The sequence below is a fragment of the Physeter macrocephalus genome, chromosome 20 (assembly GCF_002837175.3).
Source record: "Physeter macrocephalus isolate SW-GA chromosome 20, ASM283717v5, whole genome shotgun sequence".
NCBI lineage: Eukaryota > Metazoa > Chordata > Mammalia > Artiodactyla > Physeteridae > Physeter > Physeter macrocephalus.
The window spans coordinates 35,664,319-35,687,974 of NC_041233.1; the positions used below are offsets into that span (position 1 = coordinate 35,664,319).

Genomic DNA, 23,656 nt, shown 5'->3' on the forward strand with positions numbered 1-23,656 from the left:
TAAATTTTGATTACTTGGTGTTTTGTTGGCTTGTTTTAGAAAATTATGCTTATACTACAAAAATAAACTAGTAACTTGCTTTTTCACATAGCATTATTCATAATCTTTCAAATATAATTTGTAATGACTGTGTAATACAAGTAACGTACCACTCTTTGTTTAATCCTGCCTCTAAAATTAGACTTATTTATTTATTTATGGCTGCACCACTCGGCTTGTGGGATCTTAGTTCCTGGACCAGAGATGGAACCTGGGCCCTCAGCAGTGAGAGCTCTGAGTCCTAACCACTGCACCACCAGGGAATTCCCTAGACTTTTTTTTTTTTTTTTTTTTTTTTTTTTTTTTTGCGGTACGCGGGCCTCTCAGTGTTGTGGCCCCTCCCCTTGCGGCGCACAGGCTCCGGACTCGCAGGCTCAGCGGCCATGGCTCACGGGCCCAGCCGCTCCGCGGCATGTGGGATCTTCCCAGACCGGGGCACGAACCCGTGTCCCCTGCATTGGCAGGCGGACTCTCAACCACTGCGCCACCTGGGAAACCCCCTAGACTTCTTTAGTATTTCTAATTTTCCACAATATTAAACAATAATGCAATATGTGTATTTAAGGTTTTGTCTTGTATTCTTATTTATTTCCATAGTATAGATTATTGGAAATAGATTTGTTTGATCAAAGGGTGTAAGCATTTCTGAAGATCCTCACACATACTGCTTAGAAAAAATTCTAAATGGATGGGTAGCATGATCAGCACTCTGGTAATGACTGTAAATTTGCCAAATGGGCACAATAAATACCAAACGGAAAACACACCATCATTTGAATATTGACTTCTCTACAACAGATATGAGACTTAAATAGATGTATCTTGATAATGGAAACCATTCATGTCCTTATTCAAGTGATTGCAGGCTGGGTGATGATGAATAGGTTCCACATAGAATCTTGGATAATTGAATGACTACTGTGATGAGATGTGATCACTTGAAGCCACTGAGGGCTGTGAGAATGGAAAATAAAACAATGCTCTATTCTACTACATGTACAGGTTCCAGGCACTGAACCCATGTGCTGGAATCTGTAAGGAGATATTACTGGCTTATTAAGGATACAACTCAGGAATAGCCAAGTGGAAGAGATGTGTAGGGCAAGGTATGGGGGAAGGGGCGTGGAGCTTCCCATGCCTTCTCCCGTGTGCCACCCTTCCTGCACCTCGATGTGTTCACCAACTGGGAAGCACTAAACTTGTATTTTTTTAAAACAGATTTAAGTTTAGTGATGGAATTCTTTATTGTTTCTCATAGTATTTTTTGTTTTGTTTTGATTTTAAAAGACATTAATCAGTCTTGAGTGATGGTCTGTGGAAAAGTGGGTTCTATCATATAAGTTTGGGAAGCTGCATACTAGATATATCCCTTGGCTCCTTGGAGATTCATGATGAGCATCAACTTTTATCAGGTTAATAAAGGCTCAGGGAAATGATGTTACTACTAATAATTTAACATTTATCAAGCACTTACTATTTTAAGGCTCTGTTCTAACAACCCCAGATTTTTTTTTTTAAACATCTTTATTGGAGTATAATTGCTTTACAATGGTGTGTTAGTTTCTGCTTTATAACAAAGTGAATCAGCTCTACATACACATATATCCCCATATCTCAACTCCAGATGTTTTAATCTTTCTAATCTTTACAACAAATCTGTCTTTGCATTTGTCTCCTTTTTTTTTTTTTTTTTTTTTTTTTACAGGTGGGAAACCTGAGACCCAGAGTAGTGAAATAACATGTTCCAAATCTCATGGCTAGGCCAGGAGGTGGGAGAGGAGGGATTCAAACCCAGATAGCCTGACTCCAGAGGGCTCCAGGCACTATGTTGTACTGTTTGTAACCAGCGAAGAAACTGGTTTAGTCTTAAGTCCGGCATTTCTCAAACTTGATTGACTGTGGAAACTCATTATCTTTCAATATTTTAATAGGGATTAGTCTTCCATGAAGTTAACTCTGAAAAATGCTGCTTCGAGCCAGCCTACGCTGGTGATCTGCAGCCTTTCAAAAAGTGTTGCTTTAGAATAGAACTAGTTTTTTTTTTTTTAACTTGGTTCTCTTTTGATAATATTAAATGTATACTTATTTATTTGTTACTTTTTTTCTACTCAAAAGCCTAATATTTTGACTTGAAGGTATTTTATATTCTCTTTCACAGTGACTGTCATAGGAATTTTTAAAAGGTCAACATCACTCTTTAGTACTTTTGAGGTACTAAAACAGTTCATAATCCAAATCATTATTTTACTCTGCTCTAATATTATATTATCATAAAGTGTTTAAATAAATTAAGAAACTGACAGGTATTTAGTGCCATGGAGCATTATAATAATTGACATCAGAGTTTGAACCTTGGCTCTGCCTCTTTATTAGGTATGTAATCTTAGAAAAGGTACTTCATTTCTCAAAACTTCTGTTTCTTCCTCTAAAAGGTTAAGGTGGCTGTGAGAATTAAATGTAGTATCTGGCACATAGAAGGGTCACAGTAAATGTTAATTACCCTTCTTTTTTTTTTTTTCTTAAGTTATCTCGATTCTATATACCATTAATGATTATGAAAATAGTTGAAAAAGAAAAATCAGTTTTAAATTTGAACTGTCTCAGTATTATGCTGATATCAGCTACATTTCTGATAAAGTGATGTTGTCATGATACAGGTTGTATGGGAGTTAAAACCAGTTTCCTTCTGGCTTTCCAACTGACATAATAAGCAAAACCTGACTAGGCAAACATAGACCTATTTATTAGATCACTTATTATTAATGTTAAACTAGCTTTGGTGCTGACTTTTCCTGTTCTTTTTGAAATTTCACTGTTGTCATTTAAAATCTGACCTTCAAAAGCTTTGTAAAATGCTTAATGGTTTAAATTATCCTTGAGAACATAAGAAGTATATTTTCCAAAGTGGTGTTCTCTATCTAGCAATATGGTCAAAATCATGCAGGAGGACAGAATTGCTTATATTTTCACATTATCTATTGGAGGCTTATTCAGTTTTTATGGCAATCAACTTCTGGCTCTAGGGACAGTACTTAACATGTATAACCAAAGCATGAATAATCATTTAAAACAAAGCTATTAAAAGAAAAATCTATGGGGATTTTTCAATTTCACAATGATTTACTGCCTAAGCAAAAAGAAGATGGGTTTGGTTTGAGCTGTATGTGGGAGATCTCTAATATTCTATTCTAAGTGCCTCGCATAGCCCTGGTACATAGTAAACACTCAGTAAATATTTATTGACCGACTGAATTTGGTTTCTAATCCCAACTATGTGCCTTGCAACTTCTGTAACCTTGGACCTTCTTGCACCTTCTAAACTTCAGTTTCTTCTTATGTAAAAAAGGAGGTATCAATATTTACTTCCCAGGATTGTTGTAACAGTTAAGTGTTCATGCATTAAAATAGCCAGTCCAGCACGTGGCACATAGTAGGCAAACAGTGCACTGCATGTTTCCCCAGACACATCACTTCATTCTTCAGTACTGTTCTTTTCAAGCACTCTTTTTCTTTCTCATTACCTAAACATTTAGAAGCTGTATTCAAGAGATAAGAGGAATGTTTGCCAATTAAACTGAAATTATATTCCTTTGTAGCCCACACTTGGAATGTTTTAGCAAAAATGATTGTATGTCTGACACACCTTGGTTTGAATCCTGGCTTTGCAGTGTACCAGTGTTGTGACCTTAGGGAAGTTACTTAACCTCTCTGTAAGGTATTGTGAGCTGAAATGAGTTAAATATATAAAGCCTCTAGTTCCATTGCCTGGTTCGCATAGGCCCCAAATAGATGTTATTATTTGAGGTTGAAACTGTTATTTAATCTGATAATTTACATAATTAATTCATGTAGATTGAGAGCCTACTCAACTCAAATGCCGTTAAGAGCAAGCAGGAAGATTGTGAATGGACATTGGGCAAATTATTATGTAGGCGACTGAATTTTACCTTGCCTAGAATCAGGTTCAGCAGAAGTGGTATTTTCTATTATATTTGAGGTAAAATAAATTAATGGGCTATTATTGCATTTGGCATGGCCTTTTTTTTTTTTGGATGTTGCTTTTCTGTATTGAATATCAAAATTAAAAAAGATGAATGTCAGAGATAGCTTCATGAGGGCTAAAGCAGACTAGGTAAATTTTGCTGTCTAAAAAGTTTTTCGGGGGACTTCCCTGGTAGTCCAGTGGTAAAGAATCCGCCATACAATGCAGGGAACGCGGGTTTTATCCCTGGTCAGGGAACTAAGATCCCACATGCCACGGGGCAACTAATCCCACGTGCCACAACTTCTGAGCTAGTGCGTCTCAACTAGAGAGCCTGTGTGCCGCAAACTACAGAGCCCATGTGCCCTGGAGCCTGCGCACCACAACTAGAGAAGAGGGAAAAAAACCCTCATGCCACAACTAGGGAGAAGCCCATGCACCGCAACAAAGATCCTGTGTGCCGCAACTAAGACCCAACACAGCCAAAAATAAATAAAGTAAATAAATAAATAATAAATCTTAAATAAATAAATAAATAATAAGTAAAAAGTATTTCAGGACTTCCCTGGTGGCTCAGCGGTTAAGAATCCACCTGCCAGTGCAGGGGACACGGGTTCAAGCCCTGGTCTGGGAAGATCCCACATGCTGCGGAGCAACTAACCCTGTGAACCACAACTACTGAGCCCACATGCCACAACTACTGAAGCTCGTGCACCTAGAGCCCGTGCTCCACAACAAGAGAAGCCACCGCAATGAGAAGCCCGTGCACCACAACAAAGAGTAGCCCCCACTCGCCACAACTAGAGAAAGCCCGCACACAGCAATGAAGACCCAATGCAGCCAATAAATAAATAAATAAATAAAATAAAAAGTTTTTCATCTTTTGCTGATTTTCTTCATTAGAAATAAACATGTTCCTCTCCTGTACTAAAATTCAACATACGATATTCGTAAGCCAAGTTTAATAAAACATTCTGCCCATTTTAAAACTCACTTGACTTGTTTAGATATTATATAAAATTGATTCCTACCCCGGCAGACTAAGCATTGCAAAGCTGGCGATAAAAGATTTTCATGCGAATTCCTGACAAATAGAAAAGCTTAAGGATGGTATTGGGCATTATAGAAAAAGGTTTATTTCTGAAAATGTTTCTAGGGACTTCCCTGGTGGTCCAGTGGCTAAGGCTCCATGTTCCCAACGCAGGGGGCCCGGGTTCGATCCCTGGTCAAGGAACTAGATCCCACATGCCCAGCTAAGAATTTGTATGCCACAACTAAAGATCCTGTATGCCACCGCTAAAGATCCTGTATGCGGCAACAAAGATCCCGCACAAGGCGTGGAAGATCCTGCGTGCCACAACTAAGACCTGGCACGACCAAAATAAATAAATATATAAATAAAAATGTTTCTGATGTCCATATCAAATTAAAAATAAGGTTTTTAAAGAAATACCAAAAAATAATCATTTATTTTGGAAGTTAACTTTCTGTGATAAGATGTTAACGTCTGTTTTTTTGTTTTGTAGGGTTTCTTTCATTAATTAAAGTATAATTCACATAACATAAAAGTTTCAGTGGCTTTGAGTATAATCAGTGTTGTGCAACCATCACCATTATCTAGTTCCAGAACTTTTTCATCGCCCTCAAAGGAAACCCCTCTTAAGTTTTCCCCCTTCTCCTAGCCCCTGGCAGCCATATCTCTGTTTATATCTCTGTGGAGTTGCCTATTCTGAGTAATTTATATAAACAGAATCATACGATATATTGCCTTATGTTTCTGGTTCCTTTAATGTAGCGTGTTTTCAGACTTTACCTGTGATGTGGCATATCAGTACTTTGTAGCTCTTCTGGGCTGACTAATATTCCATTGTGAGGATATACCACATTTGGTTCATCCATTCATCAGTTGATGGGATGTTTGGGTTATTTCCACTTTTTGACTGATAGGAATGATGCTGCTATGAACATTCATTTACAGGTTTTTGTGGACGTATGTTTTCAATTCTCCTTGGTGTATACCTAGGATGTAATTATTGGGTTATATGATATCTCTGTTTAACTTTTTGAGGAACTGTCAAACAGTTTTTCCGAAACAGCTGCATCATGTTATGTAGTTTTTAATGTTATTTAAGATACTTGGAAGAAATGAGAAAAAAGTTTATGAAAATGTTAACCTAAGCATATTCGTACTTATGAGAGTCATTCTGGCAAGCCAGGTGGAAGTCTCAATTTGCCTCATTTGCTTTTCAGAATGAAAACATTAAAATATAAACCTACACTATAGAAGTGTCAGTTTTTATTCTCTCTTTTTCCTTCACCCACCCACTTCTCCTAAAAGTTTAGAATATACTTGGAATTAATGTTGTTTACTTTCACCTAAGGATAGGTGTCTAAAAGTGACATATTAAGTTTCCTGCTTTGCTTTTCCTTAATGAGTTTCATATTTTATTATATACTTTACTAAAGCAGAGAAACTGATCTGGTCTTTCTACAGTAAACATTCTTAATCAAAATTCAAAATAAAAAAACAATTTAAAAATTAAAAGTAGATTTAATTGCTTATGTTTAAATTTTCTTGGATATAAAAATATTTTTCAGAAATAATCACATAAAGACCTTACTTAAAAATCTTTGTGTAAAAAATGTGTTAATGTAGTGGGTGCTTCAGAGATGCTTTTGTCTCCTCTGCTGGTGATGCTACCCTTGTCTCTTGTTCTCACTAGTCATTATGAACTATTCAAACAAACTCCTATTCTAACAAATATTTATACAACCTTCATGAATTTACATGAAATGAAATCATTATAAAGAAATAAAGTATATTGGTTTCATTAGGGAAATAGACTTTCAAAGCAGAAAGGGTATTTATGGAGTAATTTCTAATGCTAGATTGGAGCTTACGTTCTTTTCATGCCTTTCTCATTTAAGGTGACAATCCACATGAATTTTATGTTTGGAAGAAGAAATGTGATTATCAGTCATTCCATAAAGCTTGATGTGAACCCTGGCTCTCTAGGATAAATTAATCTTTATTTCTTTAAGGATGTATCATAGAGATTGAGTTGTTTTCTTTGAGTAATGAAAAATTAAGGGGTTTCTTTTTTAGGTAAACTCAGGTTTTAAACTGTGGAAGTCAGCTTTGCAATGTGGACATCGAATTCATTGTTTACTAAATTCTGTAATGTTAACCTATAATTTTCAGTTGTTTTGCAATTATTTTTGTTCTTAACATAATTTATGTTACTGGGTTGGGTAATTTTATCTACTTCATTTCTGTAACGTCTAAGTATAGGTAGTTGCATTTGAACTAGAGAAATGTTGGGTTTTAAAGAGAATTTCTCTCTGAATATTGAATCTTTTTTTTTTTTTTTTTTTGGTCATGCCGCACCTGGCATCCAGGATCTTAGTTCCCTGACCAAGGATAGAACCTGTGCCCCCTGCAGTGGAAGCATGGAGTCTTAACCACTGGATCACCAGGGAAGTCCCTGAGTATTGAATCTTTTAATAAGTTTTTTTTATTACATTTTTTGGTCCATTGTATTAATTTTTCAGTTGATAACCTTTGGTACTGACTAGAAGTAGTATAGAAACTGCTTTCTACCTCAAAAAAATTAAAAAATAAATTTTAGATTAAAAAATCGACCTCAAAAAATTAAAAATAGAATTACTGTGTGATTCAGCAATTCCACTTTGGGGAACATATTCTAAAGAAGTGAAATCCCTGTCTTGAAGAGATATCTGCACCCCCATGTTCATTGTACCATTATTTATAATAGCCAAGACATGGAAGTAACCTAGGTATTCATTGATGGCTGAATGGATAAAGAAAATGTGATATATGGGACTTCCCTGGTGGTGCAGTGTTTAAGAATCCACCTGCCAATGCAGGGGACACGAGTTTGAGCCCTGGTCTGGGAAGATCCCACATGCCATGGAGAAACTAAGCCCGTGCGCCACTACTGAGCCAGCGCTCTAGAGCCTGAGAACCACAACTACTGAAGCCTGTGCTCTAGATCCTGCGAGCTACAACTAGTGAACCCATGTGCCACAACTACTGAGCCTGCGTTCTAGAGCCCATGAGCCACAACTACTGAGGCCCGCGCGCCTAGAGCCCGTGCTCTGCAACAAGAGAAGCCACCGCAATGAGAAGGCCGCGCACCACAACGAAGAGCAGACCCCACTCGATGCAACTAGAGAAAGCCCATGCGCAGCAACGAAGACCCAACACAGCCAAAAATAAACAAATAAATAACTTAATTACAAAAAAAGAAAAAATACTGACTTGGACCTGGGAGGCCAAATCATTAAAAAAAAAAAAGAAAATGTGGTGTGTATATATACAATGGGGTATTATTCAACCATAAAAATAAGGAAATCCTGCCATTTGCAGCAACATGGATGGACCTCAAGGGCATTATGCTGAGTAAAATAAACCAGACCGAGAAAGACAAATACTTTATGATATCACTTAAATGTGGAATCTAAAAAAACTGAAGGCAGAAACAGAGAACAGATTGGTGGTTGTCAGAGGGGTGGGCATGGGGAGATAGAGGAAGGTGGTCAAAAGGTACAGATGTCAGTTATAAGATAAATAAGTTCTGGAGATGTAATGTACAGCATGGTGACTATAGTTAACAGTACTACATTAAATATTTAAAAATTGCAAACAGTAAATCTTAAGCGTTCTCATCACAATAAAAAAATTTATAACTATGTGAGGTGATGGTTGTGTTGTTAACTTATTGTGGTAATCATTTTGTAATATATACATATATCAAATTATTATACCCTATACCTTAAACTAATGCAATGTTATATGTCAATTATATCTCAATAAAACTGTGGGGGGAAATCCTCCCAGATAAAATACTGATGGCTGCAATTTTTATATAAGATATTGGTGAAGGGAAAGAAGCAGGGAATTTTGGAGGTCAGTTTTATATTATGAAACCCAACTTAGTGATTTATACATACTTAAAAACAGTATGAGTGATCTGTGACCAAAATGTGATTTCTAGGAGTAATGACTGTTATGTAGATGGAGTATCTGCCCAGGCTTTATTGTTCTTGGTGTTCAAACTCTGATCTTGTTGCCAAGATAAAGGAAAATGTTCCTTCAGTTGCAAATTGTAGTGTATTTCTGCATAAAAAGAGTATAGTTCAAATAGTACTCTTAATTCTAGTTATTCATTTGTTAAATAAATATTTTAAGCTTCCAATAGAAGTCAGGTACTCTGCTAACATACTGTTTATGTTTATAAGGATCCAAAGATGAATAAAACAAAGTGTGGGACAACTCTTAATCTCAAGTAACTATTATTTTGCTAGCTGTTAGAGCACAAAAGAAGAGATTGAAAGCCACCTAACGTGGTTATATTTATTCTTTTATTTTTTCCATGGTTCTTAGGTATGTATGGATTAAATTGGCCTTTATTTCTTGCCCAGGATCTCAACTTTATTTCATACTTTTTTCCTTTGGAAAAATGTTTCTCAGGTTTTATAACGAAGTAGAACTGAACTTGGATAGCACAATCTGTGCATAAGTTGGAGACTTTATCTCTTTAGAAGTGGAAAAATGCTGGTCTCAGCATTACTGAGTTAATGTATAGTTAGGACCAAGTTTTCAGTTCTAATTGCTGACTTACTTAGTGAGTGAATGATTGATCATAATCAACTAAGAAGTGTAAGATGAAGCCTGGTATCCTGAGTAGTTTTTCAGGTGCAGTCGGTTCTTCAGAATGATAAGCATCTTTACAGACAAGCTTCATTAATTGTTATTTCTGTTACTCTTGGGTCATCAGACAGTTTACCTTCTGCCCCCCACAGCCCCCCCGCCTTTTGGAGATATGTGAAAGGGTTAGAGGCCTTGATGTTTGAATAGACAAGGTAAGCATTCAAATAAACATTTCAGTATCATTGTGACAATTAAATTGAACGATTTGAAATAAAAAATAATTTCAGTTATTTAAAAAGAGTAAAGTATTAACTGTGTTAATATTTATTTCTAACACTGCTGTAAGCACTTTATATTCATTATTGGGTTGAAGCCTCATTACAGTCCTGGGAGAGGGATACTGTTACACACACTTTATAGACGGGGGAACTGAAGCACAGAAACCTAGGGATTTCTGCTCTTGATGTCACGCATTTGACAAGAGTTATCATAGCACAAGCGTAATGTTGCTTTTTTCTTGCCCTTTTCCACCCATCAAATGCATTCGTTTGTGTTGTTTTCTATTTTGCAGGACAATATTGTTAGACTTCTTGGTTTCCAGAGGTCACATTTAGTTGCCAAGATGGTTTTATGTCCTTGGGAAATCCTTAAGTACCTTATTTCCTTATCTTCCATATTTTTCTTCTTCAGAGTTATACAGTTTAACGAGCCAAGTAGTTTGTCAGGGATTGTCCAGACAGACAGTACTTCTTGGTCCCCACCTTCACTTCCCCTTCTCAGAGGTAACCACTCTCAACTCCTAGCTGTTTTGTATTTACCTGTGATTTTTCAAGTAATGTATTTGATGCTTTCAGTTTAAGACATAACTTGTTTATATGGTTTTTTGTGTCCTTATCACTAACTCAACTCAAAATTTGCTAGCAGTTGCCCAAAGTTCCTGTTTTCTTCCACATAATTTATTCTGTCAATGTCATCTCAGAGAAGTCCCTCCAGAGTAACGTGCTCCAGTCTGGAGCGGTTTCCATTTTCTCATAGTGCCCAGCTATCATTCTAGGCATTTCCTTTTCTTCTGTGTTGGATCTTCTGTTTCTTCTGTTCTATGTCCTCCTCTTTCTTGGTTTACTCCCACAATTTGCTGAAGAAAGGGTGAACGGGAGGCAAATTATTTGATATGTTGCATTTCTGAAAATGCCTTTATTTTCCTCATAACCTTGATAAATAATTTGGCCTGAGTATAACATTCAGATTGTGAATCAGTGCTGTTGTAAGGTTCTTAGAACAGGTTAAGTGGTACTGTAATTCTTTGTTATCCCCGGGGAGTGGTTCCAGGACCTCCCTTGGATACCAAAATCCTCAGATTTCTCAAGTCCGTTATGTAAAATGGCACAGTATTTGTATGTAACCTATGCACATCCTCCTGTATTCTTTAAATCATCTCTAGATTACTTATAATACCTAATACAAGGTAAATGCTATGTAAACAGTTGTGAATACAATGTAAGTGCTATGTTAATAGTTGCTGGCATGCAACAAATTGAAGTTTTGCTTTTTAGAACTTTCTGGATTTTTTTTTTTTCATCTGCAGTTGGTTGAGTCTGCAGATATAGAACCCATGTATATGGCAGGCTGGCTGTATGTTATTTGAAGACTGTGTAAAGTTAAAGATGTAAATTGACAATCCTATAATGATGGCTAAAAAACCAGTATAAAGCACAAATGAAACAAATATTAGTGCCATTAAGCACTGTTTGGAAGGAAACATTGCATTAAATTCTTATATTAGGAAAGAAGAAAGGTCTCAAATCAATGGTCTAAACCAGAGATCAGCAAACTTTAGCTTGTAGGACAAATCCAGCCCATCACCTGTTCCTGTGTGGCTTGTGACCTAGAATGGTTTATATGTAATAAAATGGCTGAAAAAGAATCAAAAGGAGACTAATATTTTGTGACATGTGAAAATAGGAAAATCAAATTTCGGTGACCGTAAAGTTTTATTGGAACATAGCCATGCTTATTTGTTTATGTATTGTCCATGGCTGCTTTCTTGCTACATTCACAGTGTACAGTAATTGTAACAGACTGTATGACCTGCAAAGTGTAAAATACTTACTTTGTGACCTGTTGTAGAAAACATTTGCCAACCTTAGCTATGGATCCTAAAGATTTTAAAGCAGTAATATGGATATATATTTTTCTTTCACCACCTTTATTCAACATTGAACTAGTGGTCCTAGAAAGTGTAATAAGTCAAGAAAAAGAACATAATTAAGCATAAAAATTAGAAAAGAAGTAAAACTGTTATTTACATATGACATGATTGTGTACATGGAAAACCCTATGGAATCTACAAAAAGCAATTTTAGTAAGTGAATTTAGCAAAATCACTATATGAAAATAATTTGTAGTTCTCTATATTACAATGAACTATTTGAAAACGAAAATAAAAACTGTTATTTCTGATAGCATAAAAAAAAGCAAATACCTATGAATAAATCTAACTAAGGATATGCTCTCAACACTGAAAAGGTAGAAACATTGCTAATGTAAGTTTAAAAAAAAACCTAGATAAATGGTGATTCCATATTCATGGATTGGAAGACTCAACATTATTAAGATGGAATTCTCTCTAAATTGACCGATAGATTCAATTCAGTCTTCTTTAAACATCCTAGTAGGCTTTGTTTGAAGAAATAGATAAGACAATTCTATAAACTTATCAAGATATAAAGGTCTAAGAATAGCCAAAATAATTTTGAAAAAGACAGTTGGAGGACTTTTGTTTCCTGATGTCAGGGTTTTCCACAAAGCTACAGTAATCAAGACAGTGTAGTGTTGGCATAAGGATAGACATTTAGATCAATGATACACAATAGAGATCTCAGAAATAGACTCATACATTTTCCCACCAAAGTGCCAAGTTAGTCCAATGGGAGAAAGAAAGACAAATGTTGCTCTAACTTGATATCTATATGGAAAACAATGAACTATCACCTCAACTCATTCCATACACAGAAACTAATTTGCAGTGGATCATATATCTAAAATGCAAAGCAAAAACGATACAACTTCTGTATTACCTCTCACTTCATAACAAATTTCCCAATACTTCCTGGCTTAAAGTGACAAATATTTATTATGTTACAGTTACTCTGTGTCAGGAACACAGGAGGAATTTAGCTAGGTAATTCTAGCACAGTCTCTCATCCGGTTGTAGCCAAGATTTTAGCAAGAGTGTAATCATCTGAAGGCTTGACTGGGGCTGGAGAATCTCCTTCTAAGATGGCTTATGTCCCACGGCTATTGGCTAGAGGCCTCAGCTCTTCACTGGCTATTGGCTGGAGACTCAGTTCTTCACCACATGAGTCTATTCTTAGGGCTGTTTGAGTGCCCTCATAACACGGCAGCTGACTTCCCTCAGGGTAAGTGATCAAAGAGGGAGCACAAGGAGGAAGTGGCATTGCCTTTTATGACAAAGTCTTGGGAGTCACATACCATCACTTCCACCGTATTCTACTCATTACTGCAGCCCATGTTTAAGGGTAAAGGAATTAAGCTTCACCTCCTGAAGGGAGGAGTATCAAATAATTTGTGGACATATTTTTAAAATGTCAAAGCTAGAAGAAAAAAAAATAATATCCCTATGACTTTGGAGTATTCAAAAATTTATCAGATAAGATCCTAAAAGAAAAAAGATACGTAAAAGAAAAAAAATTGATAAATTGGACCTCAACTAATTTAACATTACTGCCTTTTACAAGATAACACTAAGGGACTTCCCTGGTGGTCCAGTGGCTAAGGCTCCACACTTCCAATGCAGGGGGCCCAAGTTCGATCCCTGGTCAGGGAACTAGATCCCACATGCCACAACTAAGAGTTCTCATGCCACAACTGAAGATCCCACGTGCCACAACTAAGACCCAGCACAGCCAAATAAAAAAATAAATACATAAATATTTTAAAAAGTAATAAAAGATACCACTAAAAAAAAGAGTAGGTGGGGCTCCCCTGGTGGCGCAATGGTTGAGAGTCCGTCTGCCGATGCAGGGGACACGAGTTCGTGCCCCAGTCCGGGAAGATCCCACATGCCGTGGAGCGGCTAGGCCCGTGAGCCATGGCCACTGAGCCCGTGCGTCCAGAGCCTATGCTCCGCAAATGGAGCGGCTAGGCCCGTGAGCCATGGCCACTGAGCCCGTGCGTCCAGAGCCTATGCTCCGCAATGGGAGAGGCCACAGCAGTGAGAGGCCCACGTACCTCAAAAAAAAAAAAAAAAAAAAGAGTAGGTAAGTCCAGAGTAGGGAAAAAAAATTTCCAGCATATCTATCTGTCAAAGGACTTATATCTAGGGTATGTAAAGAAGTGCAATAATTCAATAGTAAAATGAGGAAAAGAGGACTAAACCAGTAACAGACTTCCCCAAAGAGGATATACTAATGACCAATAAGCACTTGCAAAGGTAGTCAACATCACTTAGTCAACAGGGAGATAATGCAAAGTAAATTCATAATAAGATACCATCTCACACACTGTAGAATGGCTAACAAGAGAAAGGCTGAAGATACTAAATGTTGGGCATGATGTGATGCAACTGGAACTCATCCATTGCTGATGGGTGTGCCAGATAGTATAGCTACTTTGGAGAGCTGTTTGGCATTTTCTACTGAAAGTTAAACATATATACATCCTATGATTTAACATTCTACCCCTATATATTTAATGAAGGGAAATGAAAACATATTTCCTCAAAATTATGAATTCAAGAATGTTCATAGCAGTCTTATTCATAAAAGCCCCAAACTGGAAACAACTGAAATGTCCATGTACAGGAAAATGGATAAACAACCTGTGGTGTATATTTTGTGTGTGTGTGGTGTATTCACAGTACCCAACACCTGATACACCCAACAACACAGGTGAATCTCAAAACCATTGTGTTAAGTGAAAGGAACTAGTCATAAATGAGCATATACTGTATTGTTTATATGAAGTTCAAGAAAAGACAAAACTATGCTGTAGTGATAGAAATCAGAAGATAATTGTAGGTTGGAAAGGGAAGGAAGCTGTTAAGAAAAAGACATGCAAGAACTTCCTGAGATCATGGGAATGTTCTGTATTTTGTTTTGGGTGATGGTTACATGGGTGTAGACCATTGTCAATAGTCATCAAACAGAACTGTTAAGACCTGTGCCTATTACTGAATGTTTAATTATACTTCAAATTTTAAAAATAGTAAACAAGAGTCTAGGGGAAGAACATTTAAGGCTGAGGGAACAGCTAGTGTACATAGATGCTGAGGTATACCTTGAGGTATTTAAGGTGAAAGGAAGAAAGTGGTTTAGGTCAGGAAAGTAGGTCTGTCATCTATGGTTTGTTACATTTACTCTGTATATTTTAACTTGCTAGGCAACAGGTTTTTATTATTTATTTTTTTGGCTGTGTTGTGGCATGTGGGATCTTAGTTCCTTGACCAGGGATCGAACCCATGCCCCCTGCAATGGAAGCGCAGAGTACTAACCACTGGACCGCCAGGGAATTCCCAGCAACAGGTTTTTTTGTTTTTTTTTTGTTGTTGTTGTTGATTTTTTGCGGTACGCAGGCCTCTCACTGTTGTGGCCTCTCCCGTTGTGGAGCACAGGCTCCGGATGCGCAGGCTCAGCGGCCATGGCTCACGGGCCTAGCTGCTCCGCGGCATGTGGGATCTTCCCGGACCGGGGCACGAACCCGTGTCCCCTGCATCGGCAGGCGGACTGTCAACCACTGCGCCACCAGGGAAGCCCCCCAGCGACAGGTTTTTAAATTTGAATATTTAATGTCTTGGAAATTTATCATCCCATTGCCAGATGACTAAAGAGAGGGAGAGAGAGGGAGAGGGAGGGAGGGAGGGAGAGAGAGAGAAAATTTGTCAGATTTGAAGGAGGGGATTAAGAAAGAGAAAGAGAGGTCCTCTTAAAAGCTATTTATTATTCACTTCATTATTAACTTTACAGTAAACCTTCTAAGTGGAATTCTTTGATAATGTAGCTCCTTTATGTTGAAGTTCTTTTCTTACCTCTCTAGATAAGCCAGTGCTTTTTAAAAAAAAATAAATTTATTTATTTATTTATTTATTTATTTATTTTGGGTTGCATCGGGTCTTCATTGCTGTGCGCAGGCTTTCTCTAGTTGTGGCGAGTGGGGGCTATTCTTTGTTGTGGTGTGCAGGCTTCTCACTGTGGTGGCTTCTCTTGTGGCGCACAGGTTCTAGGTGCATGGGCTTCAGTAGTTGTGGCACGTTGGCTCAGTAGTTGTGGCTCATGGGCTCTAGAGCAAAGCCTCAGTAATTGTGACGCATGGGCTTAGTTGCTCCATGGCATGTGGGATCTTCCTGGACCAGGGCTCAAACCCGTGTCCCCTGCATTGGCAGGCAGATTCTTAACCACTGTGCCACCAGAGAAGTGCCACCAGTGTTTTCTGAGTGTGTTTCATATGACTTAATGGCAGCGTTCCGGCTTGGATTCTAGCTCCACAGTTGTGCAAAGTAAAAAACCCAGAGAGGCAGTGTGGTATACTGGTTAAGATCTTAGGCTCTGCAGTTTGATTTCCTGCATTTCAGTCTTGGCTCCACTGCCTGCAGGCTGTGTGACGTGGGGCAAGTTCCTTTAACTTCTATAAACCTGTTTTCTGAGGAGGCAGTAGAATAAGAAGGAAAATCAGGTTATTGCCAATAATCCAGATGATGGTGATTTGAACCAGGGCAGGAGCAGGTGAAGGTGGAGAAAAAGTGGTCAAGTTCTGAATGAATTTTAAAGGTAGGGCTAAAAGGATTTGATGACAAATTGGAAGTATGAGAAAAAGAGAGCTGTCAGAGAGGATACCAAGGTTTTTGGCTTGAGGAACTGGGAGAATGGAGTTGCCATTTGCTGAGATGAGTATGGACTTTTTACAAAGGAATGTCAGGGCTGAAGTTGCAAAGTTTTTTTTTTCTCCTTGATTTTGTGTTTTTCACCTTTTTTAGGGGGTGGGTGGAGATAAGAGCAAGTACAGGTGTTGGCAGGCAGACCCCTGGGACCCATGTTTTGCTTGAGATCTTGATTACTAGTCTTACAGTTCAGTTCTTTTGCAGTTACATAGTGTGGGAGATGGGGGAGTGAAGTGTGACATTTTAAGGTTGCTCATTTGACTTTCCTTAGGAAGGGTGAGTCTTGGATAAGTTGACATCTTGCTGTTGGAGACATTTTCTAGGAAGACTGGATCCAAAAGATTTTATACCTGTGTCTGCAGCTTCATTACCCAGAACCTGAAGCTAGATTCTTTAGCTGCCAAGCAGGTTAATTATCTTTTCTACCTCATTTAATTCTTATCTGTGTTGTGAGATTCTTAAATGCATATTATATATTTTAGATGCAATTCAGCCTTATTTCTATTAGTGTTTTATTTTTAAAAACTTTTTACGGGAAAATGAAAGAGTGTTTCCCTTCATTTCTTAAGTTGTTCCTAACTGTTGTTATAATGTTTCTGATAAAATGTATTAGGAGGCACACTCTTCACTAATAGGACATTTATTCGCATATTTATATGGTTCTTAACTAGGATACTATGTAATTTATTACTAAACCGAAACATTTTTAAGAGTGAGAAGGGAGACTGACGAAACAGGACACCAGGATAGCGTGCTTAAACTAAGACCATACTGGGCAGATCAGGCTGTTCGGTCACCCTATTCTTTAAGGCAGAAGAGCAGCTAGATTAAGGGTCACTTCCTGTTTAAATACTTACTGGTAGAAGGAAAATGCCTGGAATAGGGGCTGGGAGGGAGAAATTCCCACTGCATTGCAAGCAGGACTAAGAGGCTCACCGCACCGCACTAATCATAGGGTACCTCAGGTGGTGATGAGAACATGATTACAAATCTCTCACTTGAAAAACCAAAGCCTGTTGCAAAGGAAATGAGAGTTTATGCAAAAAGATTTAAGAAATCAATTGTCTGCTTAAAGGTTTGTTTTAGTAGCTATTATTTTAGATACAAGAATGATTAATAGCTTTAAACTTCAGTTGATTTTGTTTTTGAGGGGCAGATAGTGTGTCTTATACCCTTTAGTAAGTGACATAAAATGTGGCAACATTCTATCATTTTAAGTAGGAAATTCAGAGACTACCATTTAGTAACTATTGGATATTTGTAAGAGTGATGAGTTTACCATGAATGTGCATAGTAGGTGGGTTACTAGTATTCAATGTTATTTCTTAGCACAGTGAATTAAGATAAATTGGATTGATTGAATTAAAAGAGTAGAAGAACTATTTCTTTTTTAGCACCACTTGTATCATTCACTATGGAGAACATGTGGAAACTGTAGAAATGGTTTCTAACATCAATGTAAATAGTAGTAACCTGAATATTGTTTTTTAAAAATAAATTTATTTTATTTATTTTTATTTTTGGCTGTGTTGGGTCTTCGTTGCTGCGCGTGGGCTTTCTCTAGTTGCAGTGAGCAGGCTTCTCATTGTGGTGGCCTCTCTTGTTGTAGAGTACAGGCCCTAGGTGTGTGGGCTTCAGTAGTTGTGGCATGTGGGCTCAGTAGTTGTGGCTCGCGGGCTCTAGAGCGCAGGCTCAGTAGTTGTGGCGCACGGGTTTAGTTGCTCTGCTGCGTGTGGGATCTTCCCGGAACAGGGCTTGAACCCGTGTCCCCTGCATTGGCAGGTGGATTCTCAACCACTGCACCACCAGGGAAGCCCCTGAATACTGTTTTAAAAAATAATAAATTAAAATAAAATCTTTCCATATATAATCTTCTATAGTCTCCTTGTTTTACATATCAGTATATTAAGGAAAATTTTTTGTGGTAATACATATCTTCATGACTTTAAATGGCTATATAGTTTTGCCTTTGTATGGATGTGCCATAATTTATCAGACCTCAGTCAATGCACGTTTTCCTTACTTTTCTAACATTTTACATGATACTGCTGTGAACATTCTTGTAGCTAAATCTATGAGAGTGTATACGATATTTTTCTCTTTAGGTTAGATCCCTAGAAGTATAATTATGGGGTCAAAGGGATACAGAATTTTAAGTCTTTTTACATACATTGCCATATTGCCCTCCAGAAGGATTTTACTAGTTTAAACTCTTATTAGTATAAGCTATTTCCCTGCACCTTTGTACCCTTTTCATTGAATCTTTGCAAGTTTGATAGGTAGAAATGTTTTCTCATTAATTTATAAAATTTTCTTTCATTTTATTAGGAGGTTGAATGTTTTCTTTGTTTTTAACCATGTATTTTTTTTCTGTGCTATAAACCTGGTTATCCACTCTTTTTTTTTTTGGCTGCACCATGCAGCTTGTGGGATCTTAGTTCCCATACCAGGGATCGAACCCGGGTCCAAGGCAGTGAAAGCCCGCATCCTAACCACTGGACCACCAGGGAATTCCCAACCTGGTTATCTTCTTAACCCATTTTTCTATTACTTTGTGTGTCTGTGTGCACATGCATGCATATTCCCTATACATTAAGGATTTTAATCCAAATGTAATTTAAAATTCACTATTTTTTCAATTTGGAAATAATTGGAGAAATGCAAATGAAACACCAATGAAGTACCTCTGTATGCTCACTAGTAAAATTACTTTAAAAAAAATTGTATTTATTTATTTAGGCTGCGCTGGGTCTTAGTTGTGGCACGCATGGGGGATCTAGTTGCCCAACCAGCGATCGAACCCGGGCCCCCTGCATTGGAACGCAGAGTCTTACCCACTGGACCACCAGGGAAGTCCCAAAATTACTTTTTAATATGCTAACAAAGTTGTGGTAAGACTGGAACTCTTGGCCGTTGTTTGTGGCATTATAAACCGTCCAGTTCTTTTGCAAACAACACGATAATAAATATTAAGAGCTATAACGATGTACATTATCTTTGACCCAATAATTCCATACCTGGGAATTTATCACAAGAAAATAATTGAAAGGAAATGCTTAATTCCTCAAATTATTTATTGCAGCAATGGCTATAATTGTGACAAGTTAGAAACAAATGAGTGAATTAGAGAGTAATGGTGAACTAAATTAGATTCATTATGAAAATATTAAGCTAGCATTAAAAATGATTAGGAATGGCTTCCCTGGTGGCGCAGTGGTTAAGAATCCGCCTGCCAATGCAGGGGACACGGGTCCCCTGGTCCGGGAAGATTCCACATGCTGTGGAGCAACTAAGCCCGTGCACCACAACTACTGAGCCTGTGCTCTACAACCTGCGAGCCACAACTACTGAAGCCCGTGCTCTGCAAGAAAAGAAGCCACTGCAATGAGAAGCCTGTGCACCAAAAGGAAGAGTAGCCCCCGCTCACGGCAACGAGAGAAAGCCCACACGCAGCAATGAAGACCCAACGCAGCCAAAAATAAATAAATAAATTTATTTTAAAAAATGATTAAGAATTTATAGGTTGACATAAAAGAGTAGCATTACATGGATTGAAGCAGAATACAAAATTATTTCAATTTTATGGTTACAACTATGTAAAAGTACACATTAAAAAAAAGCCCTGAAATACAATGGGCTGGTTTTTATGTGTCACCAAGTATCGATATGTATGTGTAGAGTTCCTGAGGTTTAAGACTCTAATCTTTATTGAGTAAGTACTCTGTGCTCATCTCACAGCAACACTGTAAGATAGGGATGGATGTTATTCTCATTTGACAGATAAGGAGACAATTCTCACTGGACATATAAAGAAATTAATTTTGTTATTATGGATGTTTTCAACTATATACAAAAATATAAAGAATATGTATATATATATATATATATATATATATATATATCACCTAACTTCAACAATTTGAAGTTTACATTTTTAGTAAGTTGCAGAGTAGGGTTTTAACCCATATCTATCTTGCTCCAAAACCCATACTTTTAATTACAATCTATATATATATATATATATATATATATATATCACCTAACTTCAACAATTTGAAGTTTACATTTTTAGTAAGTTGCAGAGTAGGGTTTTAACCCATATCTATCTTGCTCCAAAACCCATACTTTTAATTACAATCCTATGCTGCCTCTTCATTTTGTCATTTGTTGCTTTTGAGTAACTTATGATGCTCGTTTTTTTTGATAAAATTGACATGGAAAGGCATTATAATGATGAGTTTTTAGGTTGGTAATAAGATGGAGAAAGCACTCCCTTTTAACCACATATATTTTGTAACAAGCAGTTTTAGTTTTTGTCTGCAAAGACAAACCTGCTGATATGGTTCATCCTGTTTTATAAATCTTTGACCCATTCAAAAGACTCTGACCACTCTAAAGATAAAGGACTATGATTGCATTGGTCTTTCTGACTGAAGTGGCCTTCTGCCGATTGAGAAATTGTATAATTATTAACTATGGTAATGGATATGTACTTGCAAGTTTCATCTGGTATCTTAATGAGCTTTAACCCTCTGAGTCCACCCAAAAGTTATCCAAGAATCATTGAAATATGTCAGTGTTCACAACTGAACTCTCAGTCAGTGTATTTTTGCTATGATAAATATTTTGTTTCCCTCTGGCCTCACCACATCCCATCCCCCTGCTCACAGACTCACAAATCCTATAAATTAGAGGAGTTACTAGCTGCAGCCTTAGATATAAAGACTTCTTTAAAAAATTACTCTCTTTTGAATTAACAGGACCATACTTTCACGTCAGTTTTTGTTTTTTTTCTTTTGAGCGGGAAGGGGGAGTCCCACACGTACAAGGGTATATATTCAGACAAATAAGTGAAGGCATACTAAAGTAATTGTCATATACAAATAACCTTGTATTTTATAGACCTTTAATTTATTTCAGACATCTCTCATCCTGGGAGATCTTGCCTGAACTCTCAAGACTGCTTCGTGTCACCACTGTGTGCTTCAGCGACTTCCCCTGCCTAGAAGGCAAGGAGAGCTCTGAATCTTGGGAATCTGTGGCCTCTGGGCCTCATGACCTTCAACCCTACCAAACTTGAATCCAAGGACTGTGGAATCTAGTCGGATATAGGGTCATTTAGTCAGATTTTCCCTTCAAGAAAGAGACTAAATAGAACATTGCTTTCTTTTTGTTTTTTGTTTTTCTTTCTTTTTTTTAAATTGAGGTATAGTTGATATACAGTATTATATGTTTTGTGTGTGACATAGTGATTCATAATTTTAAAAGGTTATATTCCATTTATAGCCATTATAAAATATTGGCTATATTCCCTGAGTTGTATCCTTGTAGCTTATTTATTTTATACATAATAGTGTGTACCTCTTTTTTAAAAAATTAATTTATTTATTTTTGGCTGTATTGGGTCTTCATTGCTGCGTGGGCTTTCTCTAGTTGCGGCAAGTGGAGGCTACTTTTCATTGCGGCGCGCGGGCTTCTCATTGCGGTGGCTTCTCTTGTTGTGGAGCATGGGCTCTAGGCACGCAGGCTTCAGTAGTTGTGGCACGTGGGCTCAGTAGTTGTGGCTTGCGGGCTCTAGAGCGCAGGCTCAGTAGTTGTGGTGCACAGGCTTAGTTGCTCCGCGGCATGTAGGATCTTCCCGGACCAGGGCTTGAACCTGTGTCCCCTGCATTGGCAGGCAGATTCTTAACCACTGCGCCACCAGAGAAGTCCCTAGTGTGTACCTCTTAATCCCCTACCCTTATGTTGCCCTTCCCCCCTTCCCACTCCCCACTGGTAGCCACCTGTTTGTTCTCTACATCTGTGAGTCTGTTTCTTTTTTGTTATATTCACTAGTATGTTTTATTTTTTAGATTCCACATATAAGTGATACATTATAGTATTTGTCTTTCTCTGTCTGACTTCATTTAACATAATACTCTCCAAGTCCATCGATGTTGTTGCAAATAGCAAAATTTCTTTCCTTTATTATGGCTGAGTAATATACCATTGTATATGTATACCACATCTTCTTTATCCATTCTTCTGTTGATGGACACTTAGGTTGCTTCCACATCTTGGCTATTGTAAATAATGCTGCTATGAACATTGGGGTGCATGTATCTTTTCGAATTAGTGTTTTTGTTGTTTTTTTAGATATATACCCAAGAGTGGAATTACTGGGTCATATGGTAGTTCTATTTTTAGGTTTTTGAGAAACCTCCATAAGAACATTGCTTTTTTATATCTACTGTGGTTGTGCCAGATATAATGATACTACAAATATAAGTCTGATGTTAGGGAGAGTGGTTGGTTCAATATAGCCTGGTAAAGCATAATTGGATATTTAGTAGTTAAATGAATGCAATTGGATGGAATTCTGCAGCGTTGTATGGAATGAAAAGATGAGATGGCCCAAGGAAAAAGAGAGGAAGAAAAACCAGAGAGGTAGAAGAACTAGTCAGGAAAGAGTGGTGTTCTAGAAACGAAGGAAAGAGTTTCACAGTTGGAGTGGTGAAGTACTATGGATACTTATTTGACAATTTGGGCTTCACTGTTGTCTTAATAGAGATAGAAAATAGAAGTCGGATTGCAGGACATTTAGGAGAAAATGTTAAGTGAGGACCTAGAAGCAGTGAGTGTCTTACACGCTTTTTAAACCTTTTGGAGATTACCTATTGCAGGTCTGTCCCTTGGGTAAGACAGTGGAGGCTGCTTTACTGGCTCCGGTGTTGGGGTGGAGTGCAGGGATGCCTTGGGACTGTATTGTACTCCTTTTTTATGAATATTATTTAAATTCAGTTTCAAAATGTTGTCACTAAACGTAGTCCAGAGAGCCTATGGAAAATGCAGGTAATGGGCAGTCCTACTTGGTTGAGTTGCCCCAGGCTTCTCCCTCCTAGGGACGCCCTGCATGTATTCCTGTGGTTACTCAATTTCTGTATTTTACAGTTGTCATTTTAGCTCTCCCATTAGACTGTAAGCTCCTTAAAGCTCTTTGTTATTGTTGTTGAATTCCCAGTACTTAGCATGATGCCTGGCACACACTACTCAGTATTTGTTATGTGAATGATTGAATGAATAAATC

The 23,656-nt window shown here is 37.6% G+C and overlaps 1 protein-coding gene across 5 annotated transcripts in view; it reads left to right on the top strand.

Annotated features, from left to right (window-relative positions):
* SHLD2 (shieldin complex subunit 2) overlaps nt 1-23,656 on the top strand; it is a 95,375-nt gene that overhangs the window by 18,294 nt on the left and 53,425 nt on the right. Inside the window, exon 1 of one of the 5 annotated variants that reach the window (XM_028481171.2) lies at nt 9,765-9,907. The exons of the other annotated variants lie outside the window; for them this stretch is intronic. The gene's annotated coding sequence lies outside the window, so the exon portion shown is untranslated. Of the gene's footprint in view, nt 1-9,764; nt 9,908-23,656 lie in introns of those variants that run through there. 5 annotated transcript variants of the gene reach the window in all.